The sequence below is a fragment of the Castor canadensis genome, chromosome 4 (genome assembly GCF_047511655.1).
Source record: "Castor canadensis chromosome 4, mCasCan1.hap1v2, whole genome shotgun sequence".
Lineage (NCBI taxonomy): Eukaryota > Metazoa > Chordata > Mammalia > Rodentia > Castoridae > Castor > Castor canadensis.
In genome coordinates, this window is record NC_133389.1 from 165,439,006 (window position 1) to 165,459,443 (window position 20,438).

A 20,438-nucleotide genomic window follows, 5' to 3' on the forward strand; every position below is an offset into this window, starting at 1 on the left:
AAAACACTTGTAGCCTCCCACTTCCTCTAGGAGACCTTGATCTCAGTAGTAACTGTGTACTCCTCCTTCCCACCACATACACAATGGCAGGGCTGTGAGGTTCTGCCCTTTACTGCTTGTAGGTCTCCTATAGATGCCCACCTGCCCCACCCCAACAGAGCTGAAGTTGAGAGACACTGTTTGCTGGCTGTGGCTAATTCCCTGGAAATCAGCCTCCTATCTTGAGACCCCTGGTTTTACCAGAGTCACAAGGCACCAAAGCCTTGGAGATTACCTGCTGGGCAGGATTTACTGCATTCCCCAAGAGGTCACTGCACAGAATATCCTTGGGGGTAGAAGACTGGGTCTGGAAAGGAATCTAGGGAAAGGCCATTCAATTTTGTCAGTGAGTAACAGGGCAGCAGGAGTGAGTTGGGAAAGAGCTGTGCATTCTAGCAACTGTGCAAACATGGGCCCCATGTCTGTTTTCCAGCTGTCTCTCTCCTTCGAACAGGAGTGTTCATGAGTTTATAACTTGTAGCAAGTATCCAGGCTCTAGAGATTCTTTTGCCTCAAGAAGTGTGCTTCCCCTTCCCATTTCAAGCCACAGTCATGCCTATAAGAGCAGTCGCTCAAAAGACGTATGCCAGAACTTCATTCCTGTCCTATGGGTGCCTGTGGCTTCCAAGGCTTCCAGCCATGATAGCAATGGTCAAATAGAACTTTTAAACCTCAGCCTGTTCATGTCTAGGAATACATATTGTTGTTATAAAGTTATAGCATCACAGACTTCTAGAGCTAAAAGAGATTTTAATCATTGAGGTCAAATTTTATTTGACACAAAAAGAAATTTAGGTTCAGAGAAGTTATATGGTATGGTCAAGGTCTTATCTATTTAGGACACAAAATAGTCACTTCTCCGCAAGCACCTCTGTCCCTGGGCTATTTCCATGATATGCAAGATCACAATAAGACACGAAGAGATGCTAGGCACAGAAAAAAATTGATGCACCATTCAAATTGAAAAGGACAAGACTCACATGCTTTCATAAAGTGAAATAGCTTATTCCCCCTAGATACTTTTATTGCAAAACTCTGCAAAAGTTCACAAGAGATTAGCTTTTCTCTTTTCTGTTTATTTTCAGCTTAGCCTGGTGCCTTATAGCACATGCTCAGTCTTGCCAGTTGGGTAGATACCCAACAATGATACAAGCCATGTATTTTGAGAGTGCATATATTTAAATAATGAAAGTCCCACACTCTCCTTTCCCTTTGGTTCCTCTGTGAGGGCTCTGTGGAGGAGAAGTTTTAGGAGTTGTTTTAAAGTCCACAAAGGGACCCAGGTCCAATTCCCTTGTAAGACAGGAGAATGCAACATCTTGGTAACAGTAGCTCTTATTCACTGTACACTTGTGTCATGCCTGGCCTCTTTGGGAATTTGTGAGGACAGTGTTGTGCTATCACCTCTCCTTTCCTGCAGGCTACCAGCAGCCCCAGACAATAATCCAACCCAGTGAGTGAGTGAAGAGACAGAGAAACCAGAGTGATGCACACCGGAAAACAGGCTAAATTTAGATCCAGGGACTGGGTAGGGATCAGATTTGAGGGTGGGAATCTTGGATAAGGCCAGTAAAGATTCAAAACGAAATGCTGGTGCCTAAGTCTCTCCAAGAACACACAGGTGGAAGACTGTTTGTCCCATGGGGCAGGCATATGTCGGGGCAGTAGTGATGGGCGCAAGTGTGTAAAAATCTCCTGGGAAAAGCACAGTCTTTTCCATCCAATCAGTTGAGATATTAAGTCCCTCCAAAGTCTGCCTCCTTTTCAGAAGTAGAATTGACTCCGTGCATAGCCTTTAGAACAATCTTTTAGAATTGAGAGGCAGCTATAACTGACCTATAAAATTGAGAAAGGAAGTTGGACAGACAGAATAAAAATGAACTCAAGGACTGACCACGTGATTTAGAATCACAGGTTTTTGCTGGGCAGTTAAAACTGATTGTAAAAATATGAGATTTTAGCCTTCTTAAAATTATTTTATTATTGTTTTCTAAAATCATTTTAATTTGCAGATTTGCTTGCTTAAAATTTCCAAAGGGAAGAAACTCAAAGAAATATTCAGAACCTTTTGAAAGCTAGACTCATGGTCAAGGCATGAGTTGAACATATTCTTTGATTCCCTCACTCTTTTCCCTCTAACTTCCACATCATGAAAACCCAGAGGCATGTTCTAATGTGGGGCTAATTGATACATTTATAGCTATGGAAAGAGTTGATAATAAAAAGATGTAGGATGGGGAAATAAAGTTTCTCCCTAAAAAAATGAAGAAGCACTTTAGAAGTTTTATGTGGGTGACCAATGTGAATCAGATGAACTTTGTGCTGAAGCTCGAGACTCAGGCTACTTGGAATTGTAACTCAGAAAAATGCCATTTGCAGGACACTGAATTGAGCCTGAATAGTCACAAACTCTGCTTGGGGAGAAGGTGAAGAAGGGGGAGGGGGCAAAGGAAGAGAGAAGCCCAGTTTTTCCTTTGTCTCCTGGGCTTGTGAAAACCAAGACTGATCCCAGTTGTGCTAACCTGGGAGTCCAGGGATTTTTCTAGTCCAGTGACTGAGAAGTAGGGGACTGTGGAGGCACTTATGCCCATTTAGGACCTTCAGGAAGCCAACATCTCTCACTTCGAAGTCACTGCTTGACTCCATCTCTTTACACACAGAGCTGGGGATTGGAGGGCCTGTATGAGCTCACCTCTCTGTGACCTCCCGATCCTACCAGCTCCAAGAGCCACATCTGGGCCCCAGATGAACTCAGAGGCTGGAAAGGCTTATCACATCCCTCCTCCAGGGATTGCAGGAGGTGCCAGGGGAGAAGTGATCACCAAGGCAACGAAAGGACCCCCTCCCTCCTGGGTCACCTTCTGTGATGCACAACATATGGAGAATGAGGATAAGGAATCCCTGGGCCAACAAACTTTCTAAAAGAGCGTTGTTTGTCCATCTCTTCAGAACTTAAGGGGCCATCTTAATATTACCACACAGTCATCCGGCTAGAAGTAGTCCATTGAGTACAGGCCTTTTCTAGCTCTTAAAAACTATAATTTCACTGGCTAGCACAATTAGGAATTTAATATATACTTATTAAATAAATGCAGGAATGAATGAACAGCCCCCACAAGGCCCAATCTTCCTGATGGTGTCCCAGGCTCAGGATTTGTCAGCTTGCTTTCTTCTACCTCCCACTCCCCTTTTCTTAATCTAGGCCTCCTCCTTCAAGGACCCATTCTCTTCATTTCATAATACTTGCCTGAGTTCGCACTCACCTCAGGTATATTAGTCTGCTCAGGTTACCATAACAGAGCACCACAAACTGGAGGTGGGGGAGTAAACAGCAGAAATCTATTTCTTTACAGTGCTGGAGGCTGGAAGCCCAAGATCAAGGTGCCAGTAGAGTTGGGTTCTGGTGAGGCTGCCTTGCCTTTCAACTGTGCATGTCCTTATATGGCCTTTTTCCTGTGCACGTATGGAGACAGAAACATCTCTGAGGGTTCTTCTTTTTATGAGGACATTAACCCTATGGTATTGGAGCCCTACCCTTATGACCTCATGCAACTTTTTTACTCCATTAAGGCCCTATCTCTAAATACAGTCACCTTGAGGGGTCGAGCTTCACTTAGAGAATTTGGGGAGAATACAGTTCAATCCATAACATCAGACAAGAGGAGACCTGTCTGGGACCCCCACTTAAGAAGACATTGTTCTGGTTTTCTCTACTTGTCTCCCAACCCAAAGCATAAAGAATCTTCCAGATTCATGTTCCACCTTTTAGACACATTCTGGGTACATGGGGCCCCAGATTTCCTTCCTAAGGGAAGACTGTGCCTCCATCTCAGAAGGTGGCCAAGAAGCAACAGTTTCAGGGGCACATACCAGAGCTTGGAATGTGAGTTGGTGTTCTATCCATGTGCCTGCAAGACCCCTCCTGGTGTGGGAAAGCACTCAGGAAGAGAAAAAAAGGATGTGATCCAGGATCCAAGAGTATGGAGCTAAGACTGGGACTAGCTCACCCAAGACTACCATATTGTGTTAGGGGGAAAGTACATATTTACTGAATACTGTCTTAGCTTCATATGCAGCTTTTAGATATGTAGACAGATATGTGTACCTCTTTGTGTTCTCTCTTTCCACACATAGCAAATGTCACAAGTGTCTGAACCTTACATCCCGATTTGCTCTGGGCAGTCCCAATATGTCTGATGTCCCACAGGGTTATTAATACCATTCACTTTTCACTCTTGGAAGTGTCCTGGATTGAGACAATAAATTCTCAAATGCTCTCCTAGCTAAGCAATGCAAACACTCAAACACAAATTGGGGGACAGACCAACAAAGTTGGTCCAAAACAATGGAGTAGTTATTATCTGCCCCTGAGCTAACTACAGGATGGACAAGATGTACAGACATGCTTCCTCCCTGAGGAACTTGCTGATTATGTATGGGGCATAAGACTTACACTTCACTGTCTCTGGAGAACAATACAGGAAGGTGCACAGATGTAGTGGAGTGCTTAAACAGGGCCAAAATACCATGTGGATGGTAGAAGAAATATGACTCTGTCTGCAGACTTACCCAACTAAGGCTTCTAGGCTGACACATAGAAAAAGTTGGAATTTTGGAAATCAATAGCAATACAAAAAGAATTAAAATACTCCTGGCACATGTAAAACAATAAACAAAAGAAGCCCATGAAACTCCCTTAGTGACTCCCACTAAGGCCAAGCAAAGATTTGAAGCATTTTCTTTTCTAGTATCCAAGTCCTTATTTCCAATTAGCATTCTCGTCTCATTACTTCCTGGAGACAGGAGCTTGAGGAAGATGGTCCCAGAAGGTGGGACCATCTGGACCAGCTGCACTGACCTTTGCCTGGTTGTTTTAAATCTCACCTTGCTCATTCCCACTGGGTCCCTCAATTCCCTTCTCCAGATGCGGAGGCCTGGGTATCTTGATCTCATGAAGTCTCTGAAGCTTTATCACCTCTGCTGGCAGTGACTCACTTCACGTGTTGATTTCTATTTGCAGGATGTGCTTGCCATAGATGTGGACTGGACTATTGCAGACTCACAGCCCTGAGTTTTCAGGGAGCTCTGGGCTCATTTCCTCTTTTCTTATAGCCCTCTGGAGAATGATTTTTATTGGTGTCATTATTATTATTATTATTATTTTGGTGACACTGAGGTTTGAATTCAGGGCCTTGAGCTTAGTACTCTGCCATTAGAGCCATGCCCCTAGCCCTTTTGCTTTAGTTATTTTTCAAGCAGGGTCTCAGGCTTTTGCCCAGGACTGACCTCTGACTATGTCATCCTACCTACACCTCCAGCATAGCTGGAATTACAGGCTTCAGCCTTAATATTTAATTTAAAAAAATGCATTCCCACAGAACAGCATTCATAGTGTACGAGAGGGAATACTGTAAAAAAATCCTATTCACTGAAGTCTTCTCTAGTTTTGTGTATTTTCTTCCAGAGATTTTTGATTTTCCCTCTTTATTCTTCTAACTTTCTACCTCCTATTTTCCTCTTAAAAATAGAAGAGAAGCTGGGTACACCCATGTAATCCCAGCACTTGAAAGACTGAGGTAGAATGATCATGAGTTTGAGGCCAGCCTGGGCTATAGAGTGGGTTCTAGGCAAGCTTGGGTTACATAGTGAGACCCTGACTCAATAACACTGTGCCCCCAAACAAGACAAAATATACAAAACATATTTCTCTGTACTATTTTTTAAATAAACTTTTGATTTAAAATAGTTTTAGATTTATGGTAAAGTTGCAATAATAATTTAGTGCCACACACACACAGACACACAGTATCCCCTGTCAATGACATCTTAGTAGTAGTAAGGTACATTTACACAATTAGTGAACCAATATTTATACACTATTGTGAATGAAAGTCTATACTTTATTCAGAGTTGCTTAATTTTTACTTAATGCCCTTTCCAGGGTAACACATTAAATTTTGTTACTGTGTCTCCTTAGGCTCAGACTTTACTTGCTTCTCAATGACATTGAAATTTTTAAAATGTACTGGTCAGGTCTTTTGTATTATGTCCCTCAATTCCAATTTCTCTGATGATTTTTCTCACAATTAAGACTGTGGGTGTGTGGTTTGGAAAGAAGATTACAAAAGTAAAATGCCATTTTTTAAAACAAGGCAGGCACTATAAATATGAATTATTAACCTTGATTTTAACCTTGGTCACCTGACTATAGGCATTTGCAGGCTTCTCCACTTTAAGTTTGCCCTTTATTTCCCTCCTTGAATTCTGTATTGTTTGGAAGGAAATCACTATGTACAGCCTACACCCAGCTTTTCCATATGGCACATAATTAAATGTTTTGATTTTATGCAGGTCTTAAAGGTGGAAAATAGTCTATTGTTTGGAAGACCCCAAAGGACAATGCTCCAGAATTTTTGCAGCCACTCACTCCAGCTCCTGGCAATGTATAAGACTAATTTGTATCCCCTCGTGTCTTACAAGAGAGCCCCACCTGCAGACTTCCCATAAGCCCATCCCAGAGAGCTTGCATTCCATTTGTTCATCAGCTGACTGTGAAGGCAGTCAGGACCAGGTGAAGCCCTTGTCTCCACCATAACCTCAGCATGGCAGTATTGAATGTCATCTCAGACACTATGTGCTATAAAGTCCTTCTTTTACAGTGAGAGGCATCAGGTGTCCAAGGTCACACAGCTGGTTAATGCTAACAGCTGATATGAACTCTGCATCTTCCAGTTCTTAGTCTGGGCAGTCTCTGTGGTGCCTGCCTTCACTTAGAACCCAGTACCTGCTTTCAGGATAAACCTCTGAATTTCACTAAAACACAGCAACCAGCTAAGCTAAAAGAAAGGAATTTATCCATCCAGCTGGGATTAAGTTTTCCCTCCTTAAAAGAGAGTACTAACCTAATGGGAGACTTGGGATCTGTATCTCTCTGCTACGTGACTTAGGGCAGTTACCGGAGGTGGAATATTAGAGTATTAATAAAAGTCAAAGAGTTGCATCTGCCTCTCAAACAGAGAAGGCAACAAGGCAATGTCAATAATTTGATACAGCTGAACATTTTACCAATTATGAAACTGACATCATTGTCTGTTAGTTGAAATTTCCATTTGCTTTTCTGAAACAATTACTCCTGGGTGGTGCTAGAAGTCAAGCAATGGACAGCTTTGCTCTTTGAGAGGCTCTAATTTCATTTCCCCACTCTTGGACAACTACCAACCACATACAACAACCTTCCCATCTTGCTTTTTTCATACCTCCCTGTGCCTTCCTGTTTTCTCCTTGCTGTTTCTCTATCATATTTTTTTTTCTCAGCGTGACCTTGTGCAAATCACCTTCCCTTCCTGAGCCTTTGTTCTTATTTGTATAAGGAAGTTTGACAAATGACTTGTGAGTTCTTTTCTGGTCCTGAGATTTTATGATGACCTCACTCACTATTTCTTTGTTATTTTCTATTATTTGCAATAACAGAGGAACTGTGATCACAATGGGGTTAGAGCATGATCATTTCTCCCTTGCTGAGATAATGAGATCTGTGCACCTTTTCCCACTTTTTAAGTCATCTAAAGTCATGTTTCATTATGACATTTTCATACTTGCATACTATGTACTTCGATCATATTCACCCCATCATCCTCTTTTGTTCCCTTTCTTCCTCTAAATACTCCCCCTCACACTTTCATGTCTTTTAAAATATCTAGATTCCCCACATGAGATAAAAACATGTAGTATTGGTCTTTCTGAGTCTTATTTATTTTACTTAACATGATGGTTTCCAGTTCCATTCATTTTCTTGTCATTGCTCCAAGGATCCAGTGTCACCTCATTGTGATCCTTTCCTATTCACCCCATTTGTGAGGAGGAGATTTCTCCATACCCAAATAATACGACATGGCCAACACGTGGTATCCAACAGTAGACAGATGAGATTAACAGCAGTTTAGATAAGCTCACAGCCCAGGGGAGGAGGACACCAAACACCTCGTAGGCCCATATAGAGGCTGCATTTGGGAATATAGCGAGCAAGCAGGAAGGAGGAAGACTTTGTAGTAACAAGAGGGCAGGGTGGCCCCTGTTTTCCACAGGAGGAAGTAATCAGTTTGTTTAAATATCAGTTTGTTTAAATACTTCTTGGGGGCAGGCAGGGAACTAAAGTCCGCCAGGTTGATGCCTGGGAAGTATGGAGTTGATCCTTCTGATAGAGGAACTGTGGTTTAGGGAGCCTTTCTTGCTGGTTGAGGAACACATTTAGTAGGATCATCCAGGGGTAGGCCTTTGGAGCCCCATGAGGCTCAAAGAAGTCAAGACAGTGCTTGAAACTCTAAAGTCTTACAACAATACTACCTTTTACTTCACAGTCCCATCCTAATCACCCCAAGATCCAGCAATGAAAGCCTTAAGGCCTCATGCAACAGAACCCCCAGTCCTTATCAAAGGCCACTTAGCATCCTTTGGCTGTCATGATACTTTGAATACCATCCCTGGCCACAATCATTAATGAATGCATGGCTTCCCTTTCTTCTCCTTGCCTGAGGCTTCTGGGATTTCCATTCTTTGTTTTTATTTTCTTTTGCAGTACCGGGGTTTGAACTCAGGGTCTATGCCTTGAGCCACTCCATCAGCTCTGTTTTGTGTTGGGTTTTTCAAGATAGGGTCTTGCAAACTATTTGCCTGGGCTGGCTTCAAACTGCCGTCCTCCTAATCTCTGCCTCCTGAGTAGCTAGGCATGAACCACCGGTGGCTGGCTCCATTCTTCCCATTGACTGTGCATTTGGATTGACCTGAAGAATCATTATTTATTCCACCCCTTCTTTAAAATCTGGCTCTGCCCAATTGGATTGAGAAAGTAGGAGAATGAGCTAATTCTCACTGAGTTGTTAGTTACTTAATTACCACTTTGAGGATATTTGTGTTTTAAGAAAATAGTTTTCATTTGAAGGAGGTATGGGCAACCCATGGCTCATAGGCCAAAACCACTCTTCATCTGTCTATGTATAGCCCCAAAACAAAGAATGTGTTTATATTTTTAAATCCAGAAACAGAAGACAAACAATATATCATATGGACTGTAGGCAAAGACTAAAATATTTATTATCTGGTCCATTGTAGAAAACATTTCAGGACCGTAACTTAAAGATTATCTAATGGCAAAAATAAGAGCATTACCAATAGTTTAGGGACACAGATTTTGGAGCAGGGGACTCTCATCTGACTTAGGGGAAATGCTAAATTGGAGGAATGAACATAGATTAAAACCACATTTGAAAGCTAAAGTCAGTAAAGTAAAGACGGTAGTTTGGCAGCCAGTATCCAGAACCTAACAACTGAGAACAAGTATGAGGCATGAGTGTTTTGCGGCATAAAAGGTGATTCTTCTGTTGTGTTTCATTTCCTGTAAGAACTCCAGACTTGGCATCCATGAGAAAAAGCATAGAAGCAGGTGGAATGCACAACAGTGAAGGAATATCATGCAAAACAGACCCACCTGGGGACACCATTTTTACTTCTCTGACCTTCCCATGCTAGTTAAAATAAGACGATTGGAGAACTTGACAGATGTCTGCAAATCTAGAGATCTTTTTCTTTGACTATTAAATGCTGTGAAATTGGCACCAGCTATGGTGTGGTATTAAGATAAAGAAAATAGGTTACAGTAACAGAATGAACAAGAGCCCCTTCCCAGAAAGTGTTGGAAAGGTAAGAGTGAATTTCTAAAGGAGAGAGTGGAGCTTTTTTTCCTTGAGCTGCCCACAAAATAATTCTGTACCCAGGAGCAGGGCCTTCCTGGCACCTGGGCCTCCAGTGTTACATTTCTGTCCTCATGGAACCTCAGCACGGAGTGGTGGGATACCAGCTTCTGCCAAGTCTCACTACCTGGCATTTCCACTACGTGCTCACATACATCTTTGTTTCGAAGGGAGACCAAAGGGTGGGGTGTTCTAGTCTGGGAGACAGTGGGTGGTAAGAGTTTCCAGGAGGACAGAATTAGGCTGATTGGCTCAGTTGCTTAAAGGATGATGTTAATGAGGCCAGGTCATATCCTGATCCCTCACCACACCCAACCAGCAGTCTCCATTTTGGGGTCACAAATTGCACTCCTCTTCAGAAAAGGAGGGGCCAAGGGAGAAGGCAGAGACTAACTCCATGCAAAATCATCTTCTCTGTCAAGAAAAGAATTTTGCTGGTGGAGGGGTCTTGACATCTTCTGTACATATATCATCTCTTATTCATTTTGGGACATGAAAACAGAGACACTGTTTTAGTTAATTTTGGCTGTTTAACAAGCTACCTCAAAAATTGATGGCTTAAATCAATAACCATTTATTTAATTCTTGATTCTTTGAGTCAGCTGTTCTTTCCTGTACTTGCTTATATGTCTCCAATTGGTTGGAAGGTCAGCTGGGGCTAGATAATCTAGGATGGTCCCATTTCCATGGTCTGGAAGTCATTGAGCTACAAGTCAGGGCAGTGGAGGGCACAGAACTCATGTCTGTAATTCTCCAGAAGCCTATGCTACACTTTTTCACATGACTGATGGCAGAGGACACAGGGACAACAGACAAGGCAAAATCTTATGTATATTTGGTTTTTAAAGTTACCAAAATATTGGCTTAGATTTATTCTGGAAGCGATAAAGTAGCATCGATGCATTTTAAATGAATGTTGACATTTTAAAATACAGAAAACTTACTGTTTTATACGTATTATCTCATTTCATTCCATAAGATGGACGATAAATATCTTCTCCAAATTCATCCCACTATAATGGCGTGACCAGTATTCAAACTCCGAATTTAAACCATTGTAATACAAAGTGACCACTTTGGAATTACATGCTTGTGACAGCAATGCCACCATTGTTCAAAATTTCACAAGAATCTCTTTTTTCAAGTCCACAGAGTCTTGGCAATACTGAAATGGTTGACCAGAATGGCCATTGCTCCCCTTGGTGGCTACATAGGAAGTGGAATTGGCTCAGATTATCAGATGATTAAGGTGAGTGTGATCAGGCTGCATGTTATTGAATGACAATGAGTTTGTGACAAGAAAGTTGATTTAGTTGTATAGATGGCAAGGTGACATCTGCCACCTAATCTTAAGGTTGGAATTTGGATTTTTAGCAAACACTAAAAATCCAGTTCTGCTTAGTCTTTCTGAAACATTGCCATGTTTCAGTTTTCTTCTCAGTATATTAAGGGGGTTGGATTATAAGGTTTCTAAGATCCTACAAGATCTAGAAATATGTGGTGCTACAATATTTTGTTCCATAGAAGAGGCCATCTAAACTAAAAATGGCATATTTTTCTCGCCTTCAAAATAAAGACCTGCCTTTGTCACTGCCTCCCTCTCAGGACTGGAGACTAAGATGCTATTGAGAAGCCAAACCACATTCCTTTGGGAATGAGGAATCTGCAGAGTGAATAAACATCATATTCAGGACAGGAACTCAGAGTTGAATTCTGCAAATCTGGCCTCTCAACCCTCCATGCACTATAAATTTTATCATTTATCCATTTCTTTCCTGAGCAGGAAAGAGATCAGGTAAAGTAACATATAATATCCTCCTTATTCCCATGCAGATGTCTGAGGCTTCTCTTTACTTTGTTAAAATCTGATTTGTATTTCTTCTTGGTTAATACCCCCCCAGAGTGCTCCCAGGCTGCTTTCTGCCTGACTATAACATAAATAAAAGTGTAGAAGCCTGCAAGAGTGAGCAGCAATGGAGAGTCAGCAGGGACCCGATGCAGAGGACAGGATGAGCCATTCTGCTTCCCCACTTCCCAGACCTTGTTCTTACCCTCCCGCAAAGCTTTAGGAAGGCCTCATAGGGGGACTTTGAACTCCTTCCCACCCAATCCTGATGGTTTCAGCCACTCAACCTTTTGCTAAATTGCTCTGCACAGATGTTTCTAGTTAGGTGTCTGTTTATGTTGGTGGTGTACGTGGGCTTATGTACCATGTGCGTCTCATCTCCGTTCTCCAGCTACCCAAGTCCCCCAGTAAATCCACTTGGAATCATTCAGAATCCCAAGTGGAGGTAATCACAAAGCAACATAATGTTCAAATTCAGGAAGCATTTGCAAAGGTTGTATTTCATAGAGCACACCGTCTGTCATTCATAAACACAAGAGATGATAGAATTGAAGCCATTATGAATGGCTCCAGGTTCCAAAAGAATAAATTGTTCTTTTTATTTACTATTGGGGTAAAATTAGATTGTAATCTTGAAACAAGTTCTTTTTCCCTTCTAAATCTCCTTGATGACTAATTTGAGACTTATCTCTGACTTTACCCATGTATTAGTTACTTTTATCCTCTCTTTGACCAAATACCTGTCAGAAACAATTTAAAGGAGGAAAGATTTATTTTGGCTACAGTTTCAGAGGTGGCAGTCATCATGGAGGGGAGGGCAGAGCAGAGCAATTCACATCAGAGGGGACAGGAAGCTGAGAAAAGTGGGTACAAGAAGGGGCCTAGGCAAAATATCACCCCTAAGGACACAATCCCAGTGACCCATTTCCTCCAGCTAGGCCCCACCTCCCACCTTCACCATTTCCCAATGATGTCATTATATCATGACTCCCTCAAGGAATTAGTCCATTAAAGAAATCTGAGTGCTCATGGACTAATCAACTCTGGAAAGCCCTCACAGACACTCACAGAGGTATGCTTGTGTGCCTTACTACTCTCCTAGGCATTTCTTAACCCAAGCAAGATGACAACAAAGATTAACTATTATAGCCTACTTTTTGTTCTCTCATCCATTCATTCAACAAACATTTTTAAAATGGCTTTATGTGCATTGCACTACTCAGCATCCTATAGGAAAAGTGACAATGTCCTTACTGCCTCTGAGTGGAGCAGTGCCCCTTCAAGTCACTGGGCTTGGCAAGTTAGAAAGGGGCTCTTTTGCTTGTCTTCAGTTTCAAAGATCAGTCTGAACGTGGGGTGAAATCACCAGGGTTTGTGAGAGGGCAGGGACCCTGGTCCACACCCGGCACATCATCCTAAATGGTAGGGTTTTGACACTGAACTATTAAGTAGCAAGACATGTCTCTGTCTAGGTTTATATAATTAGTGCTGCAAAATTCAGATACTTTGCCTCTCAAAGGTCAGTAACCAAGTTCATTAAGATCCTATAAAGTAGTTTGAAAAGGCTTACTGTCTAGACACATACTGCCCATTCTGGCAAATGGTGATTTTCTAATTTTGTAATCCTCCTTCATTTATTACTTGATTTTTTCTAATATAAAGAACTTTTCTTTATCCTCATTTAGTTAAGTCAGTGGGCTCTGATTTTATATAATAGGCTATAATATTTTGCAATCATAATTTATTCTGTTGTCCAAACAGTCTCAAAATTGGCTAATGGAAGCTCCAATAAGCTGGCAGCTCTATCCTTTTGATAAGTCTCCATCATTCTTTGGGCATCTTCTTGCTTTCTAAAACAGTAAGATATTCCAGGATTTCTCTCCCCTGGTCATGGACTCAGCCATTTCTTCAAAGAGCCTTAATTCCTCTTTGTAGAGAATGGTGTTTAGAAACCAGAGATGCTCATTACCACCTGGGATCATTGGTTTTAGGCCTTCTAAGAGGGACAGAGCTAGGAAATAGATGTACACACACACACACACACACACACACACACACACACCCCTCTACTCCTGCATATTTCTCTATATTTATAACCAAATACATTTCTCTCTCTCTCTTTCTCTTTCTCTCTCCCAAATGCCATGAGTTTACACTGAGAGCTTCAATGTCAATCTAGTACCATTTACCATTGGATTCATTCCATCTTTTCTCCTTACCATGACCATAATGACCTTTTATGAAAATGAGAACATTATAATATATGCACTTATTTGGTCAATACTAGAATTCACAGAAAGTAGTTTCAGAATTGCTAACCCATTCATGTCTCTGTAAAAAGTAGACCTCATTTTATAGCCCAATAAATGTTCAGACTTTTATTCATTGGCCCTCAGCAATAGAGTCAGCAAACACATAGTTCTTTCCTCTCATCAGGTGAGAGCATGAGTCTTGTTCCCCTCCTGGTGTCATGTTGAGACATCTCCCTGAAACCTTGTCTCCGTCCTCTGAAGTCTCATTCTGAGTCCTCTGTTTCTGCCACTGGAAATATTCAATGCATGTCAACAAATACATCGTATAAATATCTCCATTTCCACAAACACACTTACAAGCTTATGGTGGGAGTGTTGTCTCCCAGGGCTATCCATATTCCCATGGCTGCCTTACCCGCAAGATCTTTCTTCACTTCCAGAAAATCCTAATCCATCATCCTTATAAAAGCTTCACAATACCCCTTTCCCCAAATACATGGCACTGGCCCATGGTGCCATGCCCTTAGAAGCTTGGTTCTTATTTATCAACTTCTCACACTCTCCATCTTCCATATTTAAAAATATTTATCTAATTAAATTTATGAGCTGGAAATTGAGAAACATAAGGAGGGAAGGGAAGAAAGGGAAAAATAGCCCATTCATTCCATTTTTCTCAGCTGCCATTCCTGAATTGGGAGATCTGGCGGAGCTCTCAGGGTATGCTATGCAATAAAACTTCCATAGGATGCCAAATTTAGGTCCAGCATGAAAAGAAAACAAAATCCCTCCTATAAGACAAACTATATTCGGTTTAGAAGTGAGAGTTTTTTAAGGGTCTGCATTAAACTCTCGTAATGATGATTAAGAGTCAGCCCACCTCTTGGAGAGCTTCTGAATGGGGCAATGCAGAAAATTTTGGAAAGCATTCGTTTCTCTGAATAGAGACCTGTTTCTCTTGGGGGCTCTGCTTTTTCATTTTTGGACAGAATCCACTTTGCCATATCCTGGATAGAGGGAGAAAAGGTATGAAGTGGAGGCAGTGAAGCTAATTCTAGGTTGTAGAGACGTCACACAATGGGTTCCATTCTTTGCTGTTTATCAAAGTTGGCTAGCAAGACGTCCATCTCCTTGTACCAGATTGACCCTCTGGACTAACCTACCTGAGAATTTGGGTGGATACTTTCTGAACACAAATAAGGTCCAAGATATAACAAGTAAAAGAGTAGGGTAAACCTTCCCAGACTGACAGGAGGGTTATCTAGCTTCATACGTGAGCGGGTTACTTTTACTGTTGTGTGTCTATGTGTATGGATATACATGTGTATCCTTCAAGACAAGACTGACAGAGAGGTCTAGTGCCAGATACCTGGATGATCTGCCAGGGATTTCCAAGAGATCTTCTGTGTCAAATGATGGTGATTCTGAGATGAAAAGGTCACAGATCCCTCTCACAGCCCTGTGCAGTGGGTAGAAAAACACCCCTTTGTGTTTCAGGTTATTGCTTGAATGCCAAGTGTGACCATATTTGTATTGAAATAACTATAGCACTTCACTCACAGGACACATGGGCCCATTTGGTCTGTGGTTGTTTCCAGTACTTCTTTCTCAGGATTTAACCTTGATGTAGAGCTCCTTCCCTGAGAGTGAGTTCTTCCTCCGGAGTCTCATTCTCCTCCTCTGAGCTCTATCCTTAGCTGGAGACATCCAAGTCCATTCACACGAGGTCGCAACCATTCAAGCCACTAGGCTGCGTAGGATATAGACACTTTAACTGCAAGGTCACCTTGTACAAAGTTTCTCTTCTATAATATCATCAATTCTCTCATCTGCTTTATCTCTTTCCTGCCAAAACACTATAATCTGAATTGGTTGAAAACATTTTCTGATGAAACAGTGTATAGCTTAGACTACTAATACTTATCCTATGCTATTTCAATAATTCCCATGATCCTAGCAAGTTGACCATCATTCTCATTACTATCAATACAGGTGGTAGAAGTAGTATTAAGAATAGCTAGCACCTGTTTAACACCCTAACATTATCAATAGTCTAGCAATTGTCTTTCAAGACAGTCTCTCAAGAATGAGTAATAAGGAGAATTACATTTGAAAGTAGGTAATGATGCACTTATAAAAGACAACAGGACACCTCAAGTAGTTCAACAACTTCTTTAAGGCTACACATAAGAGATGTGAGAGCTTTTGCTTTCTCTCTCAACTCTTATACCCATTTTTATTAAATCAGAAAACACCTTGAAATTTAGGATCTTCTGGTCATTTAAACAGAGAGACCCTTAAGAGAAGTAGAAAACTGCAGAGGAAATGCTGAGAAGCTTTCCAAATGTTAGCGACTGGAAACATCCAAGAGAAAGAAGCACCTTAAGTTCATGATAATTTTTCAGAGACCATTGTCTGCCTGAAAGCTGTCTGTACCCACTTCAGTAGCAAGAAGGACTCTAAGTTGAAAAGACACTGCAGACATGGTTCAACATAGATACTCCTGGCAACATAATATTTTTGTACATTCATTTAAATGTTTATTTTCTAACTTATAATGGAGGAGTGTGGCCCTTGGTAGACTGTCTCTCACCTTCAAAAATAATTTATTATACCTTCTCTTAGGAAAATGAATCATATCATCTATAGTTTCATCCTCCTTAGAAAGGAATCTTAGTAATCATCACTACTCAAGCAGTACCTCTGGAGGCTTTGCATTGGCTATTTGCACCTGCATCCCCTCCCTCAGTGTGGTGTGTCCTCATAATCCTTGGCCACTCTGTGGATTCTCTCCCTGGGAAATCCAATTTTACCCATCTTGCTGCATTTCTAGGTATATTTTAGTATCTTGTGTAGATTAGCTTCTTCATCTAACTCCACATTTATATACAGTCATCCAGTTATATTGGAATTGAAAATGGGAGGGGGTAGGAAGGAAGAACAGAGACTGAGCAATCAATTTGGTTCTCTCTGCCTTTAGGCTCTGTTGACACAGTTTAGCTCTCTCCTGCTCCTCCCAGATGAGCTTATCTGCTGTATGCTGAACTCCATTAATCTTCCTAAAAGGCAAATGTGTTCAGGACAATGTTAACACTTAGCTCTCCTGAAGAGAAGACAGATTCTGTGAGGTTCAGAGATAGTGCTCCGAGGCCTGCACTGGCAGCTCAGACAGGCCTCAGCAAGATGGATTCCAGCTGAAGAGAGGACAGCAGAGAAATGGGAGTTTTGAACTTGAACATCAGCATAAGAGTAAATCAAACTAAACTAAACCAAATCAAGTGAAAAGCAAATATATATGTGTGTGTGTGTGTGTGTGTGTGTGTGTGTATATATTTAGAGAGAGAGAGAAAAAAAAAAGACCAAAACCAGGGTAATAACAACCAAATAAATATCTGGCCCATTCTGAGGCAACTTCAGTCAAATTTATCTTTCAGATTCCAATAGACAAAACAACAATTAACTGATCATAACTTTTCTTTTAGTTTTAACAAGTGATTGGCATTATCTCAAGAGTCTACATAATGCTATAAATAATTTAAGAGAAAAATATTATAGGATATCTATTTTTGTCACTAAAATACTAAAGCATTTCACTTTTATTATTATCAAATTCTCAGTCTGTGGGGCTCAGAGCTTCCCTCACACAAACATTAGGATGATCCACCTGGCTTTGCCAAGACCCTGCTTCAAAATCTGTCCTAAACTGGGTGCTCATGCCTATAATCCCAGCTACTTGGAAGATGGAGACAAGGGTTCACAGTACCAGGTCAGCCCTGGCAAAAAGTTAGTGAAACGAGCTGGGCATGGTGGTGCACTTCTGTAATCCCAGCTGTGTAGGTGCATAGGTAGAAAGATCTCTGGTCTGAAGTCAGCCCCAGGCAAAAATACAGGACCCTATCTGAAAAAGAAACTAAAGAAAAAAGGCTGAGTGAAAGGCTTAAGTGGTAGAGAACTTGTCTTGCAAACTCAAGGCCCTGAGTTCAAATTCCAGTACCACCAACAAAAGATTTCTCCTGATTCTACATTGTCTCTAAATAAAGTCATTGCTGAGAAAAGAGGACCTTCCCAAATCAGCCATGTTCCCCTGCCTTGTTTCTTTGCTTCAGTAAGGAACAAATGGACAAGTAATTCTTATCATTTGTAGCTCTATAACCCCCAGTAGTAACTGCCAGTAACCCTGAAAAATGCAAGGTGCTTTGGACTGTTTCCAGGGCAGGGATAGGGATTGCTCTTTAGCTCTCTTCTCTACCCTAGCAGCATTCTGTTGGTTTATCACTTTTGAACCAAGTGTAGGGTGCAAGCTTCTTAACAGGGCTTTGTGTCAAGAGCTGTGTGGATGGTTCAAAGCAAATTCATTGACTTAGATTGGATGGCTTTTTGAAGCTTCCCATGTATTCCTCACCAATCCCTAGAGCTCATTGTATGGTGCGTGTAGCCCCCATCCCTGTGCTTGCTGTATTATTTAAGCCTCTGTATCTTCACACTTATGGTGACTAAGCACACTTTTCTCCACTAACAGTCCCATTAAAGAACTCTGAAGACCAACTCTGATAGCTCAGAGACTTCGGCCACAAGTGCTAACTCACAGTCTGAAAAGGTTTCACCTGAAAATAGGTCCAATTTTGATCAATGTGTCCACTTGACCGTAGTCAGATCTTTGGTACTGTTGAGCAATTGTTCACAGTTAGGACGGCCACTACCCTTTTGATTTAGTCAATACCTTATGACTACTATCTGCATAGCCATGTCTACAGATACTTTGTGTAAAAGACTTAGCTTTGTCTGTGTATAACCCATATGTTGCTGAGTCTATCAGTCAATGGGAAACCTTCTCCTTATATAATGGAAAACTCTTTTATTAACCACATGACTGTCTTGGCCCACAGAGCAAGGTGCTCTTAGCATGACTTAGGCTTTCTATAGTGTGGGGTTTTTTTAGGAGTGATTTATCTAATTGGTGAGGGCTTAGTTAGCATTGGGTCACTTAGCCTAAGTTACTAGGTAAAATGACTTTGTTTCAAACAAGAGACTGGCTCTTCTCTTGTGTGTTTTCCTGGTCTTAGTTGTGATACACTTGCTATTCCCTGGCACTGTTTCTACATTAAGTAGATAATGGAGGAGATTTGTGCTCTCTTTTTTCTTCCTTCTCCCACCTGGGTTGGAAGTTGGGAGAGATGTCTCACATTGGGACCAATTAGTGCAATTCAAAGAGTGGGTAGTAGGAATCCCAGTCTTGGCCTCCACTTTATCTCTGTCCCCAAAATGGTTTATCATCTAGATAACAATGCTGATATTTTGATCCCATTTGAGTTATCTTTGCATTTATATTTAATTATGATGAAGGATGATATTAGGCATCTTCAACCTACTCTTGCCAATGACCTTAGTAACAACTTGTATTAGTCACATTACTAACTTCACACCTGCTGATGCTAGACCACAGCCTCTCCTCCAGGCCTCCTCAAGTAGTTTTCCATGAGGATTGATGGTGTCTCAGTTGTATGTAGAAAGAAATGTTTTCCTGATGCTTTCCCTTGCCCTTTTCCAGAAACAAATCCTTCTCTGTTCCATCCACGTGGCAAAGTGATGTCTGCCTGTCTCTCAAGGGAGTACATCCCTATTTCTGCTGCTGCAGGTGCCCTCATGAGAATGCCACTCCCCTGGCCCTCTGCTAGGGCACTGTGGTGGTCCCTCCTTCACCCTGTTTTTGGACTTTGCATTAAAATGGAAGTTGGTCCTTGTTTACTCTGGGGTGAGTTTCAACATCTGGTTTCCAAGGATCATTTCTTATAGTCCAGATTCATAATGGAGGATGTCCCAACCAAAACAGCATCTCACACCTTCTCCTTTCTGTATCTGGTCAGTCTTTGTCTTACAGATTCTCGGAGAATAAGAGCCTAACACATTCTAGAGTTTTGCCATTTTTTTCCCCATTCTCTCTCTGTAGTCAATAGAATCCCAGAATCATAATTAGTCCAAAATCTCTACTTTGATTCACCAGGTCTATTCTGTGTACAGATTTGACTTGTATGAATTTAGTGACTCTTATGGTTTGGATATAAAATATCCCCAAAGGCTCATGTTTTGAAGGCTTGGACCCCACCTGTAGGGCACACCATAAGTTCATAGCTGCATGGGCTGTTAGGATGTTGGAGGAAGTAGGTCACTGGGGACATGCCTTTGAAGGGCAAATCTTGTCCCCAAACTATGCCCCCACCACATACTGCTTCCCAACTACATAACATGAGCAGCTTTGCTCCACATTCTTTTCTCAGCCATGATGTTCTGCCTTACCATGGCCCAGAAACCAGGTATCATAGTAAATCTCTCCTCCTTTAAATTTTTATCTTGGGCATTTTGTCACAGCAACAGAAAACTGACAAACTTGGTGACTGTATTACATAGGATTAGGCTAATTTATCCTTCAGTAACAACCCCAAATCACAGTGCCCCTAAATAGCAAATTGGGGCAGAAAAAAAAAAAGAATTGAGACAGTGAGAAGCTAACAAAGACTGTAGAACCTCTTCTTGATCATTCAAATGGGGAACTTCCAGGTA

At 41.4% G+C, this 20,438-nt stretch overlaps 1 long non-coding RNA gene across 1 annotated transcript in view; it reads left to right on the plus strand.

Moving 5' to 3' along the window:
• Positions 1–20,438, plus strand: part of LOC141422395 (uncharacterized) — a 153,787-nt gene that overhangs the window by 17,655 nt on the left and 115,694 nt on the right. Inside the window, exon 2 of the long non-coding RNA XR_012446936.1 lies at positions 10,931–11,034. This is a non-coding gene — a long non-coding RNA (uncharacterized lncRNA). The remainder of the gene's footprint in view (positions 1–10,930; positions 11,035–20,438) is intronic.